Raw genomic sequence first — 22273 nt, 5'->3', positions numbered from 1 at the left:
CCTGAAAATTTCGGGTTAGGGTCAATCCGAACCTGAAATGGGTCGGGTTAACCCTTTGACCCAAAATTGACCTGAAAGTGACCCGATTTTGACCCGAAAACCCGATTTTGACCAGGCAACCCTAGATTGACCCGTTTTTTACTCGAAAAGAGGAGATTGACCCATTTTGACCTGAAAATTAACCATTTTCTTGTTGGAAACGGGTCATTCGAGTCGTGTCAGGTTGACCCGGACCCGAAGCGGGTCGGGTTCGGGTCAGAAAAACTAACCCGTTTTTAAAAATGGTTCGGGTTCGGGTTGATCCGAATAGTGTCGGGTCTGTTTCGGGTTCAACCCGAACCCGACCCGTGACCCGAAATTGACACCCTTAATCACAGCCATGCTTGGTTATGCTCTTAATTATTGAGGGCTAATGCAACTTCTGGAGCACCTGTAATAGTTATTATTAATGATTTTAGCCCTCATTTATTTAGGGGGGTTAGCTGAGCAAGCACCTGCACAAAATAACGTTAGAGAAATTATGATATTTTGCACCCCCCCCCCTTTATTTAGCTTAGCATGAGCATGACCACCTGCAAGAAAAGTAATATATATCATCCCTAACCTTTGGTTAGATCTAACGCGCATCACATCAATCCATAGTGCGGTAAAAGTGTCACGACCCGGCCTGAATGCTCGATCTAACGAGGCGGGTACGAAAAGTCGGACTATAAAGATTTATTAAACATTATACTTCTTTTCTTTTCAACACTATACTATTTTAATATACTAATGAGCCACTAAAACACAATATGTAGATTTACCTGCTATCATTTGCAAGCCGCCTTCTGTAGACAATTTCTTCTCTTTCAGCCATTTCTTTAACTTAGGAATTTACCTAAAACATTTAAACTCAGGGGTTGAGTTTATTAAGTAAACTCAGTTGGTATCTAATTAAAACAATCAATATAAATACTAATATATTAATTATATCATTTCTGAACCTTATTTCTTTCATTTCATTAATTTATACTTTTTCGGATATTTTTTTTAGAATAATTTAAAATTCTTTAATTTTTCATTTATATTTTCTTTTCTCATTTGATTTGCACAGGTGCACCGTCTCAAAGTACCCAAAGCTACAACCGTTTCCATTTATTTCCTTTTTCATAACATTTTTTTTCCTTTTTCGTGCATGAGTACGGCGTCCCCAGCCAGTACCATACGGGGGTGAACTCCTGCAGTTTTCCGATACCTTTTCTTTTTATGCTACATTTGTTTTATTTCCATACATATATAACTTTTTACTTCTCTTTTCTTTTCTATTTTCCCTTTTTTATTTATTTTTCATCCTCATTGTTATACTTGTAAATAATATATCTTGCATGTATATTATAAGTATTACATTTCATTTCCATACACTTTCAAACATTTATAATGGATGAATTTTTTTTATAAGACTACAACATCATAATATCTTCAACATTATGCAATACACAATTAATCAATTACTTTAGCAAAATTTTAATTATAAATAAAATTATAAAACAACGTAATTTACCCACTTTAAACCTTCAAAATTCTCGATCCTTGTAGCAACCTCAACTTTGAATTTCTACAACATCCACAAAATATAACTTCTATAAAAATGTGCTTTCATAACAAAGTTGAATTAAATTTGTTTACTATGAGAGTCACTTACAAATGGGAAAAATAGGAATTTTTTTCAAAATCCCTAAATTTTTCTCTTCCAAATTTTCTTTCCCTTGCCTTTGATTCCTTCTTTTATCTTCAATTAAATGTTTCTAATGATTATAGAAATAATTAGGAATCGATTTATATAAAAAGTTTGCAAAACAAACATTTTCCCTCTTTCCTCGTCATTCCTCTCGTTCGTTAAAACTTCTCCCAAATTTGTCTATCTTTTAATTGTGGGAATGAAAAGGAGTTAATTATTATCATCCTTTAATGTGATCGATTGATAAAATTGAGAAAAATGAACTTACATCGCTCTCTCGTACATAGCCGACCGTTTGTTTCTTCAACAGAAACTTTCCATCTCCCATTTTCTCTTACCGGAAAGAGAGAACTAACTATATCTCATGAGAGGAGTCGTTCATTTATTCCTACGAACGTGATCCTTCGTTTAGAATCGCAAACCGACCTTCCTTAGCTCACCCGTGCTCACGAACGGCTCGCCTTTGTAGCGGCATGTCCGCCCGTTCGTTCCCCTGAATTGGGTTCTTAAGAGAAGCTGTCCGGTTCAGTTGAACCGGCCCAGCTAAATCGGTCATTACAAGCTACCCTTCTTATAAAAATTTCATCCTCGAAATTAAAATCAAGTATAAGGAACATACCTTAGTTAAAAAAGATGAGGATATTGACTTCTTATTCCAGCTTCCTTCTCCCAAATTCCTTGCATATGCACTGGTAGATTCAATTTTTATGCCATATTTTTAATCTTTTCGATGATTTCATAGGGACCTATGAATCTTGGGCTCAATTTTCCTACATTTCCAAACCTTTAAACATCTTTCATTGGGCTGACTTTTAAGAAAACAAATTCTCCTACTTCAAATTCCACTGGTCGGTGCTTTGCATCATAGTACTTTCGTTGCCTGTCTTGAACTGGCTTTAATCTATCTCTAATCAATCTTATTTTTCTAGAAGCTTCATCCAACAGTTCAGTTCCAATTACCTTTCTTTCACCAGTTTCTACCCAACACAAGGATGTTGTGTACTTTCTTCCATAAAAGGCCTCATATGGTGTCATTCCAATGCTAGCTTGAAAATTGTTGGTGTAAGCAAATTCAATCAACAACATGTGAGTCTCCCAATTTTCTCAAAAATCTAAAACACATAATCACATTAAATCCTCCAAAGTTTGAATTATTTTTTCTGATTGCCAATCTGTCTGAGGATGAAATGATGTACTGAAAATCAATCAGGTACCCATAGCTTTCTGAATTTTCTTCCATAGTTTAGAAGTGAAATGAGCATCTCTGTCTGAAACTATAGATTTTGGAATTCCATGCAATCTCACAATTTCATCAACATATAATTTTGCCAACTTCTCTGCTGAATCTGTCTGCTTGATTGGTAAGAAATGAGTTGATTTGGTTAATCTGTCAATAATAACCCATATTGCATCTCTACTCTGCCTTGACCTAGGTAATCCAATCAAAAAATCCATCGTAATGTCATCCCATTTCCACTCAGGTATAAGTAAGGGTTGCAGTTGACCACTTGGCTTTTGATGTTCTGCTTTAATCATCTGACAGGGAATATATTTTGCTACATCTTCTGCAACTTTTCTTTTTAGTCATGGCCACCAAAACAATCCTCTAAGTTCTTGATACATCTTTGTACTACCTTGGTGAATTTCATATATTGAGAGGTGAGCTTCCTACAATATCTCTTCTCTTAAGCTTCTAATATTTGGAATACAGATCATGCCTTTATATTTCAATAATCCTTCTCCATCCACAACAAAGTTTTCTAATTGTCATGCTTGCACCTTCTTTATGATGGCCTGAAAATTTTCATCCTGGGACAATGTATTGAGTGAGCACTCTATCTTTCAAAGTAGATTGGATCATCAGCTGATTTAATATCATATCTTTTGTCTTTTTCAGATTGACCACTTAAATTTCTAACTTCTTCATGTCTCTGATTAGGACTGCAAGCGAACCAAACGTTCGACGAGCTACTCGTTGTTCGGTTTGATTAAAGCTCGTTTGTGATCGTTTCGTTAACTAAATAAACAAACTTGAACAATATTTTAAATACTGGATTCTTAAATAAACAAACTTGAACACTAATGTGTTCGGCTCATTTATGTTCGCGAACAACATCATTTGAAGTTCGTGAACAAGCTCGACATTAAGCTCGATAAAAGTTAGATTCGTGTTCGATTTTGAACTCATGAATAAGATCGATACAAATAATTAATATTTGACTATAGAATTAATAAATTTAAATAATTATTTCCTTGTTACATGGACAATTGCTTTTATAATAAATGTGTTTGTTCATAAGTATGTTCATGAACACATTTGTTTGATAGTTAGAAAAAAATTGTTAAATATGTTTGCGAACAAGCTCGATAAATATTAAACGAACGAATATGAACCGAACATGAACACTCATTAATTTAAATAAACCAAACATGAACACAAATAATAAAGCTTGAACAAACATGAACCAAACTTGAACAAGCTGATATTAAATGAACACAAACATGAACACTCACATACTCGGCTCGGTTTGTTTGCAGCCCTATCTCTGATTATCTGCTCCTGTTGGGTGATTAGCCAATTTGCATTCCCAAGTATTTTTCTGCTAAGTGCATCTGCAACTATATTTGTCTTTCTAGAATGATACTGTATGTCCAAGTCATAATATTTAATGAGTTTTAACCACATTCTTTGTCTCAAATTAAGCTCTTTTTGATTGAAAATGTACTTGAGACTTTTATGATCTGTAAATACTTCGCATTTGACCCCATACAGATAATATCTCCATATTTTAAGTGCAAATACTACAGCTGCCAATTCTAAATCATGAGTAGGGTAGTTCCTTTTATGAATTTTCAGTTGCCTTGAAGCATAAGCCATCACTCTACCATGTTGCATTAGCACACATCCAAGTCCCCTTAAGGAAACATCATAGAAAATTTGAAACCCTTCTGAACCTAATGGAATTGTCAAAATTGGTGCAGTTACTAGGCAATTATTTAACTTCTGGAAGGCTTCTTCACACTGATCACTCTACTCAAATTTCACTATTTTTTGAGTTAATCTGGATAATGGCATTGCAATATGAGAGAACCCCTCTACAAACCTCCTGTAGTAACCAGTAAGTCCTAGAAACTCCTCACCTCTGAAACTGTCATTGGCCTTGGCCAATCTGATATAACTTGAATTTTATTTTGATCAACAGAAATTCCTTCACCACTAATTACATGCCCCAGAAAATTTACATTGTTCAACCAAAATCCATACTTTGAAAATTTGGCATACAACTTATTCTCCTTTAGTGTTTGTAATACTACCTAAAGATGACTGGAATGGTTTTCTTTATATTTTGAATAGATCAGAATATTATCAATAAACACAATCACAAATATGTCCAGAAATGACTTAAAATTTATGTTCATTAAATCCATAAATACTACCGGTGCATTAGTTACTCCAAACAGCATTACCACAAACTTATAGTGGCCATATCTAGTTCTAAAAGCTCTCTTTGCTATATCTTCCTTCTTAATCCATAGCTGATGGTATCCAGATCTCAAATCAATTTTAGAGAAAACTGTAACTCCTTCCAGTTGATAAAAAAGATCATTTATTCTGGGCAAAGGATACTTATTATTAACAGTAAGCTTAATCAGTTCTCTGAAATCTATGCACATTATGCAGCTTTTATCTTTCTTCTTTACAAACAGTACTGGAGCTCCCCATGGCGAGAAACTTGGTCTGATAAACCGCTTATCTAACAATTCCTGTAACTGACTTTTCAGCTCCTGTAACTCTTTGACTGCCATCCTGTAAGGTGCTATTTCCACTGGTTCTGATCCCGGTATCAATTCAAAAGTGAAATCTATCTCCCTTACTGGTGGTAATCCTAGCAAATCATCCAAAAATACTTCTGCATATTCTCTGACTATAGGTATATCTTTCAACTCTTTAACTTCTTTATTTTTATCCTTTACTTGAGTAAGAAAACACTGACATCCCTTGGATACAAATTTGTATGCTTTCATATAAGTAATTATCATTGAAGAAATTCCTCTCTCACCATAAAATTTCAATTCTCTTTCTCCAGAAAATTTAAACTTTACAACTTTCTTATTGCAGTCAATAATCACCTAATGCCTTGATAACCAATCCATTCCCAATATCATATCAAATTCTTGCAATGGTAAAACATTCATTGTGGCATCAAATTCTCTTTCATTTATTTTGAAAGTCACTTTACATACACTATTTATATTCATAATCAATCCATTTGGTATTAGAACTTCCAAAATTACAGTTGTCTCATAAACATTCAACCCAGTTCTTTTAATAAATTCTTCTAAAATGAAGGAGTGTTAAACTCCTATATCAAAAAAAATTCATACATGCTTTCCTTGCATCATAATCATACCTAAAAAAAGTATATAAGAAAGACATAAACATAAGTCATTCCTTTAATAATGCTTTCATAATAAACATTCATTCAATTTTCATTTTTATCACATGTAATCACTTCAGGTGAATCCTTAACATCCTTCTGAGTCAGTGCATATACTCTAGACATATTATTTTGTCGGCTTTGACTTGATCCTGGAGTAGAAGCAGCTGATTCCACTGTTCTTGGTCTTCCAACATTCCTCTGAGATCCAGTATTTATCTTTGATTCTCCTGCTGGCTTTTGCCCTAAGTAGGACAATTCTTGGCTATATGACCCGGTTGATGACACCAGTAGCAATTATTTGTACCAGATAAGCATTCTCCTTTATATTGTCTTCCACACTTGCTACAACTATTCATACTTGAACTGTCACTGCTGCTGGACTTTGTCTTTTTCCAATTAAATTTTTCACCTTGTGAAATAGACTAGCTATGTGAACTTTGAGGGGTTTCCATAACTTTAACACTTTTTCTCTTCTGAAAACCACGTCTCCTTTAAATATTTTGCAAGTATGCTTCTAGCCTTCTAGATCTTTCAACTAGCAATGTATAATCTTCAATTCTAAGAGGAATCAGAGGTAACCTAATTACATCCTTTAGTTCAACTAACAAGTGGTGGAATTTATCATCTATAGTGTATACTAATTGAGGAGCATATTTGACTAACGTTGTAAATTCAACTTCATACTGCATAACTGATCTATCTCCTTATATCAATCTCATAAACTTGTCCTACATTTGCCTCCTCGCATAAGGAGGTACGAACCAATTCCTGAACACTTGAGTAAAATCATTCCACTTAATTTGCATGCCAAGTATTCCTTCAAATTTGTCTTGTTACATCCCTCTCCACCACCTTTCAGCTTCTCTTTCCAGTGCAAAAGTTGTCAAGGAAACTTTTCTCTCTTCTGGACTGTTCATACCTTCTAATATCTTTTCAATCATCAGCAACCAGTTTTCAGCCTCTATTGGTCCCTCTACTCCCTTAAATGATGGTGGTCTCATATCCTGAAATAATTTCATATATTTATCCATAACCATTCCACCACCACTACTACTTCCCGATGATTGATTTCTTGAATCCTGAATCAGCTGAGTCACAACTGCCATTATTTGTGCCAGTGTATCAGGATTAATATTAACATTTGGTACTGATTTTTCTACTTCCTCCACCTCTTCCTCTTCTTCAGGATTAATTTGATTCCTGTTGTCAATAAAATAATCCATTATACATTAATCCTTCAATCATTAATATTCATCCTAATGGTTCTTTCAGTATTATTCAGATCTTAATTGGGCTCTGATAGCACTTTTGTCACGAACCGACCCGAATGCTCGATCTAACGAGTCGAGTACGAAAAGCCGGACAATACAGATTTATTAAACATTATACTTCTTCTTTTCTTTTAAACACTATACTATTTTAATATACTGATGAGCCACTAAAACACAATATGTAGATTTACATGTTGTCATTTGTACCCCGCCTTCTGTAGACAATTTCTTCTCTTTCAGCCATTTCTTTAACTTAGGAATTTACCTGAAACATTTAAACTCGTGTGTTGAGTTTATTAAGTAGAGCTTGTAGATTGTCCTCGTATGTTTATCCAGTTGAAACCACGAACAAACAAACTCTATATCAACCAGATCGAGGCCTTAGACGGATCTAGCCTTGATCTCGCCGGAGGATCGCCTCCGGCGCAGTTTGACCGGTGGATTTGAGTGGAAGGATGTGGGGAGAAGTTGAAAGAGCTCTCACACCAAGAAGTTAGGGTTGATAGCAACTAGGGAGAGAATCAAAGCAAACCCCTTTCATGGAGCCATAAAAGAGTATTTAAATGATCAAGGCCATAATTAGATCTACGGCTATGATTCATCCTAAGGATAATTAAGAGGGAATTGAGATTATTTAGCCGCGAATTTGTTTGCTTGATTTAAGAATAAATTTAAGCTCATGAGAATAAAAAAAAATTAAATAAATAAATTAAGCACATTAAATTAAAATCAAGCTCAAAATTAGATCTAATTTGTGTCAATTTAGAATTCAATTTGATTTGCTCAAATTAACCCAATTAAATTTAAATAAAATGACGACTCAAATCATAACAAACTCGATGCGGCTAAGGCGGACTAATCGAGTTTAATCAAACCCGATCGAGCGTAATTCGACTTAATTCACGCTGATTTGAGCTCGAATTGGATTTGACTAAGCTTGATTAACTTTATCAAAGGCTCTCGACGGCACTCGAACAAAAATCGAGGTCAACAAAGTGAAATTAAGTTTTCCTTGTGATTTTAGGTTGTATACTCCATCTGTGAATCCTTTGTGAGTAAATAACTAAAATAAAGAATGATCTCTATGTAAAATTAAAGTAAGTGTGCATTTACTTCATTATTGAATCCATTCACTTAAAAGGAAAATGAACACTTGATGATGTGTTTGATTATTAAATAATTATAATAATTAGGTTTTGCGAGTGTTGTTTATTTTGGTCAAGCCCCGATCGCGGCACAAGCCTGCTCTTGCTCGCGCCTCCAGCACGACAACAGGCAGTGCCTCCCACTCCATCTGTCACGTTCAAACTCCCGCACAAGCTCTGAGTCTAAGCCCTATACAGCCTTCTAAGCTCAATCTCATGTCTTACCTGTGTGAACTGCTCTTCTTGCAGCTCCCACGTCCGCACTCCCACGCGTCTGCGCAGCATGCTCGCTTATGCGCCTAGGTAGCTTTTGTTGCCTCCTTGCACTCTACAGAGGTCGTGCATTTTGATCATGCACCCCGCGCACTACGACTGCTCGCGTGCACAGCAAGGCACCCGCCACACTTTCTCTTGTATCTTGCGTACATTGGTTTGGCTTCTGCTTCGCTCTAGGGTGTGACTGCTTCTATCTTCAGAAACGCAACTTGCAAAGAAGCGGGAAACTCAATTTTGAGTACTCGGCAGATTCTATTTCTTGTATTCATTTTGATCAGTATTACATGTATTTATACTAGTTGCATGTATTGAATATGTGCCTGTAAATTAATCTAAGAACATGTGCCTGAGAATCATTTCTTATACATTACTGATGTGTACTCTGCTGTAATTGTAATTTAATAGATGAGAACGGAGGCTATCTTCGTTCTGTTTGTTTTCTCCTGCGACTATCTTCGTTCTATTTGTTCTCTCCTTTTTACCCCCCTTCAAGCTGAGGGTTTCTAAAATCCTTAGCTTGTCTCTGAGAAATTGGTATCTTGAGGTGGAGAGCGGCTTCGTCAATATATCTGCAATCTGCTCCTGCGTGCTTATTTTCTGAACTCGAATGATATTCGAGTGTATCTGATGTCGTATAAAGTGATGGTCTATTTCTATGTGTTTTGTTCTTGCATGAAATACAGGATTGTTGGCTAAGGCGATCGTTGAAGTATTGTCACAGTGAAGATCTGTGGGATTCAAAACTTGTATGTTGAAATCCTGTAGCAGTTGTCTTAGCCAAATGATGTCCGTGACAGCTTCCGCTAGGGCTCTATATTCGGCTTCTGTAGAAGATCTGGCCACGGTATGTTGTTTCTTTACCGTCCATGAAATCAGTGTTGTTCCAAGGAACGAGCAGTATCCTGAGGTTGATCTTCTCATTTCTGTGTCTCCTGCCGAATCTGCATCTGAGTATGTCGAGAGATCTAGCGGTCCATATAATATGGGAAGATCGTAGTTTTTTGTCCCTTTGATATATCTGAGTAATCTTTTGAGAATATATGCATGTAGTGGTTGAGGATTATGCATGTGTTAGTAAAGTAGGTTTACGTGAAATGCTATGTCAGATCTTGTTATGGTCAAGTATTGTAAAGATCCAGTTATTTGTCGATATGTATATGGATCTGTGAAATTAGAATCATATGGTATGTTTTGTGGTGGTTTGGTACATGATGGGTTAGATAGGGATTTACATGCATGCATGCCTGTGGTTTGAAGAAGAGATTTTGCATATTGTGCTTGAGATAAAAAAATAGAGTTTTCATCTTGAAGTATCTGTATGCCAAGGAAATTGTTTGCCTTACCTAGATGTTTCATAGAGAATGTGTGTTGAAGTTTCAATATGATGTTGGATATGAGTTCGGGATTGGTACCTGTGCTTAATATATCATCAACATACGTTAGTATGTATACCTGATGGCCATTTTGTAAGAGTGTCATAAGGGCGGATCTGCTTTGCTTGGTTGAAATCCCAGTTTTTGTAGGCAAGCTGAGAATGTGTCAAACCACTATCTTGATGCCTGTTTTAGTCCATATATTGACTTATGGAGCTTACAGACATGTTCCAGATTTTCTTTGTCTTCATATCCCGATGGTTGTCTCATGTATATCGTGTCTGTCAGTTTTCCATGTAGAAAAATATTATTTACATCAAGTTGTTGTACCTCCCATTTCTTGTTGAATGCAATAGTGAAGAGCATCCGGATAGTAGGGAATTTGGCTACTTGACTGAACGTTTCCAGATAGTTTATTCCGTACTGTTGTCTATTGCCCTGAGCCACCAGTCTTGCTTTATACCTTGCAACTGAACCATCTGAATGAAGTTTTGTTTTGTAAGTCCATTTACATCCCAGTATTGGAGTATTTGATGGTGGTGGTACTAACAATCATGTTTGTTGTTGTTGAAGTACCATAAATTCCTTTTCCATTGCTTGTCTCCAATGTGAATGTTGAGCTGCATCTTTGTATGTGATTGGATCTTGGTTTGGAGAGTGTTTATGTGAGAGGTTGAATATGGTTTTAGGTTTAAGGAAACCGGTTTTGAGTCTTGTGATCATTGGGTGTGTGTGTACATGTTGGGGAATTAGTGTTTGTGTTGTATCGTTATTTGACTGGGATAGAGGTTGTGTGTGCTGGTTTGAGTTATTTGACTGGGATAGAGGTTGTGTGTGCTGATTTGTAGAGTGGGATGGCTGAAATGTGGTTTGTGCTGGTTGGGATATTTCAGATGGTGTTATAATGGTCTGGGATGTGTTTGTGTTTTGTGTTGTGGGTGTTAGTAGATATGGATTATTAGGAACGGTATGTGTGGCTGTTGTGTGGTTAATCTGTGAAGGTTTGGTAAAAGGAAACACATCCTCATGAAATGTAACATGTCGAGAGATGATTATTTTGTTCGTGTTAGGATTTAGGCATTTGTATCCTTTAGGCATGCTGTGGCTCTAAAACATTCACATCCAAAGGTTCTCAATATAGAATAATCTAGAGTCTTGTTGTATAGTAGCTGATATGGAGACTTGTTTTTGGTATTCTGAGATGGCATTCTATTGATCAAGTAAGATGCTGTAAGAACTGTATCAGGCCAATATTTGTATGGAATAGATGCTGTATTGATCAATGTTCTTATTGTTTCTATCAGATGTCTATGCTTCCTTTCCCCCGTGTCATTCTGTTCAGGCGTGTAAGGACATGATATCTGATGTATAATGCCTTGCTTTTGGAGGTAATTTTATAATGTTCTGCTTACATACTCTGATCCTCCATCAGATCTAAGTTGTTTCACTTTGTGAGGAAATTGCTTTTCTATCATTGTATGAAACATGATGAACGTTTCTGCTACTTCACATTTTGATTTTATGGGAAATACCCATGTAAACCGAGAGTGATCATCAAGTAAAAGAAGATAGTATCTATATCCTAGATATGATGTGATTGGGGTAGGACCCCATACATCTGAGTGGAGTAATTCTAAAGGAACATTTGAACGAGAAATAGAAACATGAAATTGTAATCTATGACTTTTAGCCATTTTGCATGCTGTATAATTATCAAGGGGTTTTGATATATGGAGTGTGTGATTAGTGTTGGAAATCATGTTCATGGTTCTGATATTGGGGTGGTCGAGTCTGTTATGCCATGTAGTAGGAGATTGATGAATGGCTGTAAGAGTTGGTTTGAGCTTAGGAGATGTGGTGGGTATCGGGTAAAGTCCTTTACGACTTGGACCCTGAAGCAGAGTTTGATTTGTCTTGATATCCTTGATAAGAAAACCAAATTCATCAAATGTGATGGCAATTTTGTTGTCTTTGGTTAGGTGATAAATTGAAAGCAATTTGTGAGAGATTTAAGGAATGTGAAGTTGCTGAGATAGAATCAACTTACGGGTAGGTGTTGGTAATAATCCCACGCCTTTATGTGCAATGGATATTGTACTACCATCCCCGATTTGAATGTTGTCATCACCATTGTATGGTATGGCATCTCCTATTACAAGATTGTTGATATCATTTGTCAGATGAGCTGTTGCGCCTGAGTCCAGATACCAATCTGGATTCTGATTGTCATTCGTGACATTGAGAGCTGTGTTGTTCTTCGGTGGTGGGGGAATGTAATTGATGTTAAATCTGTGCCAGCAATTGTTGGCAGAATGGCCCTTCTTGTTACATATCTGGCATTGTTGTAATGGTTGATTGTTACTTCTATTGTTCTGGTAGTTATTTCTACCTCTTCCTCTTCTTCCTCTTCCTCCATTTGTATACAATGTTGTATTCTGATCTTGAGAATGGAGTTGTTTTGCTGCTTCTGTGTTGAGGTTGATTTCTTCACTGATTAAGAATGCATACAAATCATCAATACTTATTGGATGAACCATGGTGTGAATGGTGCTCTTGAATGATTGGTAAGCTGGAGGTAATCCATTCATTGTGTAAAGAATTACATCTTCTTTATCAATTGTTGCTCCTGCGGCTATCTTCGTTCTGTTTGTTATCTCCTTTTTACCTTTACGGTAGAATGTTGAGCAACTTTGGGCATAAATTACAACCAAAATATTCATTTTGCTTTCTAAACAAAGAATGAAATTTGGCTTATGGCCCATGCCCAAAATCAGCTACTATTTAGATTTCGCTTCTACAACTGCACTTCCGCCTTCCCTCCTTGCGTCACTTCCGCCTTCCCTCCTTGCTTTCGTGTGAAATTGCACAGGTGGTTATTGCTGCTACGCCAAGCGTGCCCCGGTGCCTAGCCCTCACGCGACACCCACTTTCTTGTGTCGTCTAAGGGCTGGCTGCTGCTTGTGCTCGAAGGCATTCATAATCATAGCTGTTTTGCTGCTCGATCGACATTTCCACAGATGTTCTTTTGTCTACGACTGGTTATTTTGACACTTCTGCAAGCCAGATGAAGTCTCGACTGGCCTTTTTGTTTTTGCATACAGTGTATTCCATTACAATGTGGGACATTTTTTTATCTTTGCAGGTGTATCGTATCTTTTGTGTAAGTCCCAACGATGCACGTGCAGCAATTTATTATATAGTGTTAGGTTTATTTACAAAATTTTCATGTCTTACAGCTATCTGGCCATATTATTATTATTTTATTATATCATATTTTTGGACTCAAATAAGATTATTGGTACTGTCAATGTGTTCCTCTTGTTAAGAACTTAAGATATTAAATTTGATTATCTGAAGATAGTAAAAATAGAAGAGCCAAGCTTGTAGACATGCAGTGAGTCCACGAGTCAAGCTTATTGAGTTGCTCAAGTAGATTTTCAAGCTCGAGCTAGAGCTCATGGGATTATCAAGCTCGAGTTCGATTGATAGAAAGCTCGGATCCATTACTCGTCGAGCGGCTCAACCGTGAAAGCACGGGCGTGGAAGGTAGAACCAGAAGCATGGGTGCAGGAGCGGTAGCGTGGGAGCAGGTGCAGAAGCACGAGGCAGTTGTGTGGAATCGCAGACGCGAAAGTGGGATTAAAATACGCCTCACGAGTTGTCTGCAACCTCACACCCATCGCGACAAGCCGAGCTCGAATAGGACATTTGAGCTCCAATCGAGCTCGAGCTCGCGATCTTGCCGACAAGCCGAGCTTGAGTAAACATGACTTTAGATCAACTCTGACTCGTTTGCACCTCTAATGCAACCAATCAAGACCATCTTCTTTTTTAGAAAACCATGATAACATCTCTCAAAGCAAGAGAATTGAGAACCTATACCTCTATTTTAATAGAGTTAATTAGAATTATTTGCTGCCATATCAATATTATAATGTGTCTAATATTTATAGTAGAATTTTATAATAATTATTATTGTAGAATATCCTCATTATTAAGCAAACATTCTTTTGTAGCATATTCCTATAATACTCTACTCTATTGCTTATATATAATCACTCTTGTATTAACATATTATTAAATTCAAATAAGAGTATTGAAAGTTTAGTTTTTTATCATCCCATTACCCCAGAAAGCTAGTTCGATAACAACGGCGTATATATGGCTTCTTTCTTAGCCCTATGAAGAGTAGAATCTCTCTCTCTCTCTCTCTCTCTCTCTCTCTCTCTCTCTCTCTCTCTCTCTCTCTCTCTCTCTCAATTATTTTTTGGTTTTGTTTTGTTTTTGTTTTTTTTTGTTTTAATTTGGTGGGTACATGCAATAAGAGGGAGAAGATGCTAAATTAATATGACTAAATTATTTTTCATTAATTGGAGGCAGTTTTTTTTGTATGTGTGTGCGTGGGGGGGATCATAGTTGGCGGGCGATGGTGGTCGGAGGGACCGTTATCGTCGGGCGACAGAGGTCGGAGGGACCGTTGTCACCGGACGACAGAGGTTGGAGGGACCGTAGTCGACGGGCGACCAAGGTCCGAAGGATCGTAGTCGACGGGCGACGATGGTCGAGGGGACTATAGTTGGCGAGCGACAAAAGTCGAAGGGATCAAAGTTACAGGTGTCAATATTTGACACGATACAAAAACCCGACTCAAAAATTTTGGGTTAGACCTGGCCAGATTTCAAAATGGGTCTAATTCAGGTTCCCAGATTTGACCCATTTGAAAAAGGGGATCGGGTTCGGATTGACCCGACGGGTTGCCGGGTCAACCCAAAAACCCGTTTGTAATGAGCTGCCCGCGCTGCTTGAGAATGCCCGCCCGCTGCCTACAGCCCGCCATTCTGCTGCAGCCATAAGCTCAACCATGTCTGGTCGGATCTATATACCCAGCAACCCGACGGGTTGGGTCCGAGTCTGAATTCCTGAACCGTTTACAAACCCGAGTCAGGTTAGAGTCGACCCATTAGAACCCAGATCAGTTCCGGGTTCGACCCAAACCCAACCTAAAACCTTGTTTTGACACTCCTAATCACAGTCGATGCGTGACGGTGGTCGGAGGGACCGTAGTCAGTTAGCGACAAGGGTCAGAGGGAACATAAAAAAACGAGCAACGATGGTCGGAGTGGTGTGTCAATGACAACCGGGTGGAGGTCTGCGATGGTATGTCACAGACGGAGGTCCGACAGTGATCATTGGTTAAGTGGAAGTTAGACAACGTTCGATGGCCAAGCAGTGGTCCTACGATGGTCGAGCGGAAGTCGAACGGCCGAATTGAAGTCCGACAATGATGAGGCGGTAATTTGACATGTGTGTATATATATCAATCAAATTAGCTTGTCCTTCCTTCTTTGGAGGGATTAATTAATTATTAATTATGTTAGTTAGGCATAAAATTGTTTATTGAAGAATGACATCTTACATTTATGGAAGCACAAGACACTACGATGGAAGACTATTTTTGGTGGCATTGTTGGCCCATTTAAAATAGCATTTTCACTTCCACCCTTTTGAAAATCCCTTTTATCATCTTTTTTTTTTTTTTTTTTGGGAATACCTTTTATCATCTTTGCCTGCAAATTTTTCAAGGACGAATTCAATGTAAGATTCCAACTAATTTTTTTACTTTTCAAAGTAATAAATTGAGTTTACAAATAATTACTGAATTGTTGCACCAGACCTTCAAATTATTTCTGATTGTATATCCTAAATCTTGTAATAAGAAATACTATAGTAATTAATAGGAGTTTGATAGAACATCTCAGGGGTACCTGAAATGAAGAAGTAATCAATGCCGCTTACCTCTCATAATTTCACAAAAGACCTCCACATTCTAGAAATTAAAAAAAAAAAATATGGCCCATCCACATAAGACTTTTGCTTCTTCTCTCTCTTGTTATGTTGTTTTATCTGTCTCCTCTCTTCCATATAACATTATTATTATTATTATTATTATTATTATTATTATTATTATTATTATTATTATTATTATTAGCATGAGTAAATCTAGCGCTGTCGAGTTCGCTATGGTGGAAAGATTCTGAATCCTAATAAGAGAGTTTTACACAAATCCTAGATCACGAGAAGGGTGCGGAGGAGACACAAGGAATAAGGAGGACAATAAGGCCCTTCTTGCAATATGGGATTGGAATAAAACTCTAGTATTAGGGTTCTGAATCTTTCCACCATTGCGAATTCGATAGCGCTAGAGGTCAGAAGGATCGTAGTCGGTGGGCAACGGTGGCCAGTGGAACCTGAGGCGAAAGTAGTTGAAAGGACCGTAGTCAGCATGTGACATTAGTCGGAAGGATCATAGTCAGGCGACAATGGTTGAAAGGATCATAGTCAGCAGGTGACGGAGGTTGGAAGGATCGTAGTCATGAAATGATAGCGACCTGGCAATAATTGTCAAATAGAGGTCCAACGACGATGTTCGGACAGAGGTCTAGCAGCGTGGGCTTGGTGGTGTGGATTCGTCAGTGGTGGTGCCAAGGTGGAGCTCCAGGATTCTTCAATCCTCTCTTCTTCCTCCTCCCTCGAACTCTTTCATATGAAGAATGCGGGTCTATTTATAAATTTTTTAAATGGCATGGCTAGTAAATTTGGATAATATTAAGGGCATGTTGGGAGTGTTCCATCGGACGGTTGGGATTAGCTCCCTTGGTCATGGAGCATTTGTCGAGCATTTAAGTGCCTTATAGATGCCAAAATTGGGTGATCTTAAGCTCATTGGATTCATCTCGTCGAGCCACTCGATTCGATTATAAGCATATCAAATTTGGATATCATTTGGTCATCCAATTTATGCTTTGAAGCTTTCAGGTAAGCTTTGATCCTTTGATTTGGGCTCACTTGGGATCATATTGGATTGAATTTGGTGTCATTGGGTTTGTCTCGTCGAGATGTTCAATTTGGCTATAATTTTGCTGAAATCCGAGTTTGGATTATCCCAAATTAAATTGTGGAAACTTCAGACTCATATTTGCATTGAGATTCATGTCTAATTAATATAATTTCTTGTAACATATCAATGTTATTTAATATCATTGTTTTATTCTCATCAAAATATAATATTTTAGTAATAAATTTATTGAAATATGAAGTATCAAGCCCCGGGAAAAAAAAAAACTCCTGAAATTTTCAGTTACTAGAGATCAGCAAAAGTTCTCAGGCTTGAAGGTTAAGGGAGCTTGAGAGGATAAGATTAATCATAAAAAATCTTGGCCAATGAGTCCATGATGTAATATTATTTGATATGATCTTATGAGAGCCCCTCTGATAATATGTAGTTATTGCAATTTGCAGAGAGATGTGATTTAATTTGCTAATGAAGATCAGATAATTCATGAAATAAAAATATCTAGCACATGAGTTACAATTACATATCAATATTATCACATTATTACATTTATGAAAAAAGGTTCTGTCATATCACTATTATCGCATTTATCTAATATTAATTATAAAATTTATAATTATAACTGTTATAATAAATTGAATATATTATGTTTATTATATATATATATATATATATATATATATATATATATTTATATCTCTTCATATTTGTCCATATATATATGGATGCATTTGCATTGACACAGTTTCTAAATTCAATAAAAAACCATTGTAATCCAAGCTTTCTTTAACTAACATATCTTAACATCGACTATAAAACAAGTTCATTTGACTAAATATTTGTTAGATAATATTGTTATGTATGCATGATATTGAATAGTAATAGTAACATTGAAATAAAACAAATAGAGCTCAAAATCAACAATGAATTTGTCATATGTATGTGAAAGTTATGCTAAGCAAGATAGCATTTAGGCTTAAAATTAATTGAATAATGCTTCAGTTACTTATGATTGAAGGTTTTAGCCTTTTATAGTCAATGCAATATTTATTGGCTTATTTCTATATAAAGTGAGAGTATAAAATAATTTATATGTTATGTGTACTTCCTTGTTTTGCTCATTGAATTGGATAAAGCAAAATGTGATCTTTATTTTGATGAATAAATGAATAAATTTATTCATTAATATTTATCAATTAATTTTTTTCTCATTAGAAATAATTATTCATTAATTCAAAATTAAATTAAATTGAAGTAATATGTGTTATAATTGGGTTATCACAAACAGCTTATATTGATAAAGTGATTAACAAATTTGGTATAAAATATTATGCACCATGTGATACACCCATTACAAGGACATTTAAGACAATTAAGGCAATTGATCTTCTATATCTGCAACTATATTGTTCTGCTCACTTCTTGTCTTGGATCTTTTTTACCTACATAGATAATCCTCTCATTTGGCTTCCTAATTGGACCATCAAAATTTCAATTTAAGGCGAGCGAAAGCGGTCTTCTGCTTGTGATAATCGCACTATTTTCAGGAGGCATGAAACGTTGCCTCCGTTGTTGCCGAATGGCATGGTCGCATGGATGGGGCCGGAGAGACATTTCTGATTTCTCGGCGGACTCTCTCTCTCTCTATCAATCAACTATTGCAACCAAAGAATAGGGGTGTCAAAATTTGACACGACACGAGAATCCGACCCGGACCCGACCTGAAAAATCCATTTCAAAACGGGTCGACCTGAAATAATATAATTTTTTTGTTCAAATCAAAATGAACGAGCCATGTTTGAAAAACGGGTCGAATTCGGCGAGAACCCGCGAACGGCGAACCTCTGCGCACTCACCCCGCGACGCGACCCCGAGCACTCGACCCCGCGACGCGACCCCACGAACCGCGCCACCCCCCGAACAGCGAACCCCTGCGCACTTGCCCCGCGAAGCGACCCTGCCTCGGCGCCCCGCTGCTGCCGCGCGACTACGCCGCTGATGCTCGACCCCGCAACCACGCAGCTGCCGCGCGACCCTGCGACCACGCCGCTACCGCGCGACCATGCCTTTCCCGGGTTGGGTCAACCCGGCAACCCGCCGGGTCGGGTCCGGGTTCACATTTCCTACCCGTTTACCTAACCGGGTCGGGTTAGGGTCGACCCGTTTGAACCCGGGTCAGTTCCGGGTCCAACCCGAACCCGACCCGTGACCCGAAATTGACACCCCTCGCTGCCGCGCTACCCCGCGACCATGCCGCTTGGGTTGGGTCAACCCGGCAACCCGTCGGGGGTCCGGGTTCACATTTCCTACCCGTTTACCTAACCGGGTCGGGTTAGGGTCAACCCATTTGAACCCTGGTCAGTTCCGGGTCCAACCCGAACCCGACCCGTGACCCGAAATTGACACCCCTACCAAAGAACATTGCCATCGCCGGCAAGGGAGAGTTCATGGAGCTTTGTTGAGGCGGCTATAGCAACGATGTTTCTGGGTAGTTCCGTTGCTTACAGCTTCTGCGACTTCCTCTCCCATGACTGCCCGTCCGCTAGGTCGTTGTTTCTCCAGTCGTCGTGTTTGCTGGTATAGGGAAGTCTTTTTACTTGCATTGCTACTTCAGTTTTGTTGCTCTTTTTTCGTTTGGCTCTCTACCACTCCTCCGGCCATTCCTAGTCGGATAGCGAAAATCACATTTTGACCCAATGTTTGTGGGTGGTTATTTAAAATCAAGATATTTTTAGATGTTTTATCTGGTTCCTCCTTGGATGTGCGTTTTCCTATGCTTAAAACATCTTAATTTTGTGGTATACCCTCTCTATGGATCTCAGAAGCAGAAATACTAGCATTAGCAGCTCCTTTGCAATTTGCTTTGGTTGGTTTTTTTTCCTAGCCATCGCCCTAGCCTTGATTCTATCCGAAAATTTTCTTCAACCTTAAGCTTAATGCCGATTTTTTCGTAACTTTGCTCATCCCGTCACATATTTTGATTAAGCTGATGAATGATTTGGACTATAGCAAATGTTTGCTCATAGATCTTATTTTGTCAACAATTGCTATGTGGTTAACCAAATGGTCGCCCTTAGTTGATATTGGTGTTGAATCGCCAGTTATTCCCATTTGAATCTCATTCCCTAATTTAAGACCTCACCTATTCTCTCCTCTATCCTAGACGTCATTGGTTCATTATTTAGGCGTCCTTTAAAGGTTGAAAATGCCACCTCCATTGGATCTCGGTCGTTTGTCGCACGGATTTCGGTAGAGCTTGACATCATAAAAAAAAATATCCGGACAAAGTTTGGCTCGAACCTCAAAATTATGGTATATTCAGCTTGTTGATATGGAGGAATTTCCTCCTTTTTGTACTAGTTGTAATTGTATTGGACATGCATGTTTGGGGGGATTGCAGTAAGTCCTCTGTCCCTGTTTTTAAGCAACATACTACTGTTGGAAATGCTTCTGGTTCTGCTCCCAGAGGATACGTGTATTGCGAAGGATTTGAATACTTCTGATGTTTTAATTTCTGTGAATGTTAATGTTTTTCCTGATAAGAATGATGTTGATTCCTCAAAAAATTTTAATATGGTCTGTTCTCTAATTCTTATTTTGCCTATTAAGGCTGTGATGGTTAGTGAAAATGTTGGTGGGATCACTATGGGGGGCGTTGTTCCATCCAGTGTTAACTCGCCTTTGGCTTTGCCTTCTAACAATGGAGAGGGTGGCAATATGGTTTTAGACCGATCTACTCCGGCCCCTAATTCTAATGATGATGGTGGTGAGGATGCTGTTGTGGTTTGTTAATCTATTCCTTTGAGGCATGATGTTTTTTGCCCTTTGGGTACTTTGGATTCGTCTGTTGAGGTTGAGGTTTTTTGCAATGATTTAGCTCTTAATGATGTTGCGGTGGAGGTCGTGCCTTTGTTTGATGGGGCTGACAGATCCCCACATGAATGTAATGTTTCTCATGGTGTTATAGTTGTTGACCCTTCTTCAAATAACTTTTATTTGGCTCAAGGTATTTTTGGTAATAAATTGACGAATGTGGGTGATAATGAACTTTGTGTTGTGAATATGGGGGTGGTGAACATTGATTCTAATGAGTTGGATCATTCTGTTGCTTCTCTTGTGACGTCAACTGTTCTGCTTGTGTCGACTTCCTCTGTGGGAGGATTGGGAGTGAATGAGCAGCTTGTTGATGTTCTAGTTGCTTTACTTTCTACTAGCGTCTTGTATGCCCATCTGGGCGTCAGATCAGAGAAAATGTTAAGGCTCAAATTGATTGACTTTAAGGCTCTTTATGTTCTCCTTTTGATGTTGATGAAGATGAATTGTTTAAACAAGATGGTGGTATGCGAGATATTATCTTTCGGGTGGGTAAACGAAGAAAGAGGAAATCCAAAAAATAGCTTTTTTGTGTTTGCCTTTGTGGTTGCTGCTTTATAGCCTTGTTGTTGCTGATGTGGTGCCACTTTTTTGGATCTCTAGACTTCGGATTTTGATGTCACTTTTGCTCTGGTTTTGATGGTGACTGCTAGATTGTTTCTTTCCTCTACTTGAAGTTGTTTTCGGGGAGCTTGGGTTGCACTTGGTGGAGATTTTTTGTTGGGATGTTGCTCTTTGGATCATTTGGCCATTCATTTGGGTGCTGTTATGGTTGTTGGCATTGATGCACTTGTAGTTTCCTTCTTTTTTTTATTTTTTATCTTTAGCCTTTTTGTTGTTGCCTTTTTTTTCCTATATTAGATAGGATCTAAAGCTCTTAAGTTTTATTTAACATGTTGTTCTTTTAATGAACTTCTGATCCTCTAAGAACATGTACTTTTTATCATGATTAACGCATAGACATTGTTGTGGGTTCTCCAAAAAAAAAAAAAAAATTCAAAATTTCAATTTATGTCTTTAACTTGGTTTCAATCTTCCTATCTTATTGTAAAATTTGTTGTAGATCCATCAATATTTCCAGTTTGCACCTCATCAACGCTTCAAGATGGATCTTTTTTGGGTGGTGGCCTCTGGCATCCCATTGCAATATTCTTTTTTTCATTTTAATGTAACTAATGGGTTCATTGGCTCTATAGATATTTCTTTTTCATTTTTTGAATGTAGCTCTCCCAGCATTAGCGAGCATTTGAACCCTTCAAGGGTATTAACGTGTAAGCCTCTCTATGGGTTTTATCCAAAAAAAAAAGGTAAACTCACACACAT

This window comes from Dendrobium catenatum, unplaced genomic scaffold, assembly GCF_001605985.2.
Source record: "Dendrobium catenatum unplaced genomic scaffold, ASM160598v2 fragScaff_scaffold_1284, whole genome shotgun sequence".
Classification (NCBI taxonomy): Eukaryota; Viridiplantae; Streptophyta; class Magnoliopsida; order Asparagales; family Orchidaceae; genus Dendrobium; species Dendrobium catenatum.
This window is presented reverse-complemented; position numbering follows the sequence as displayed.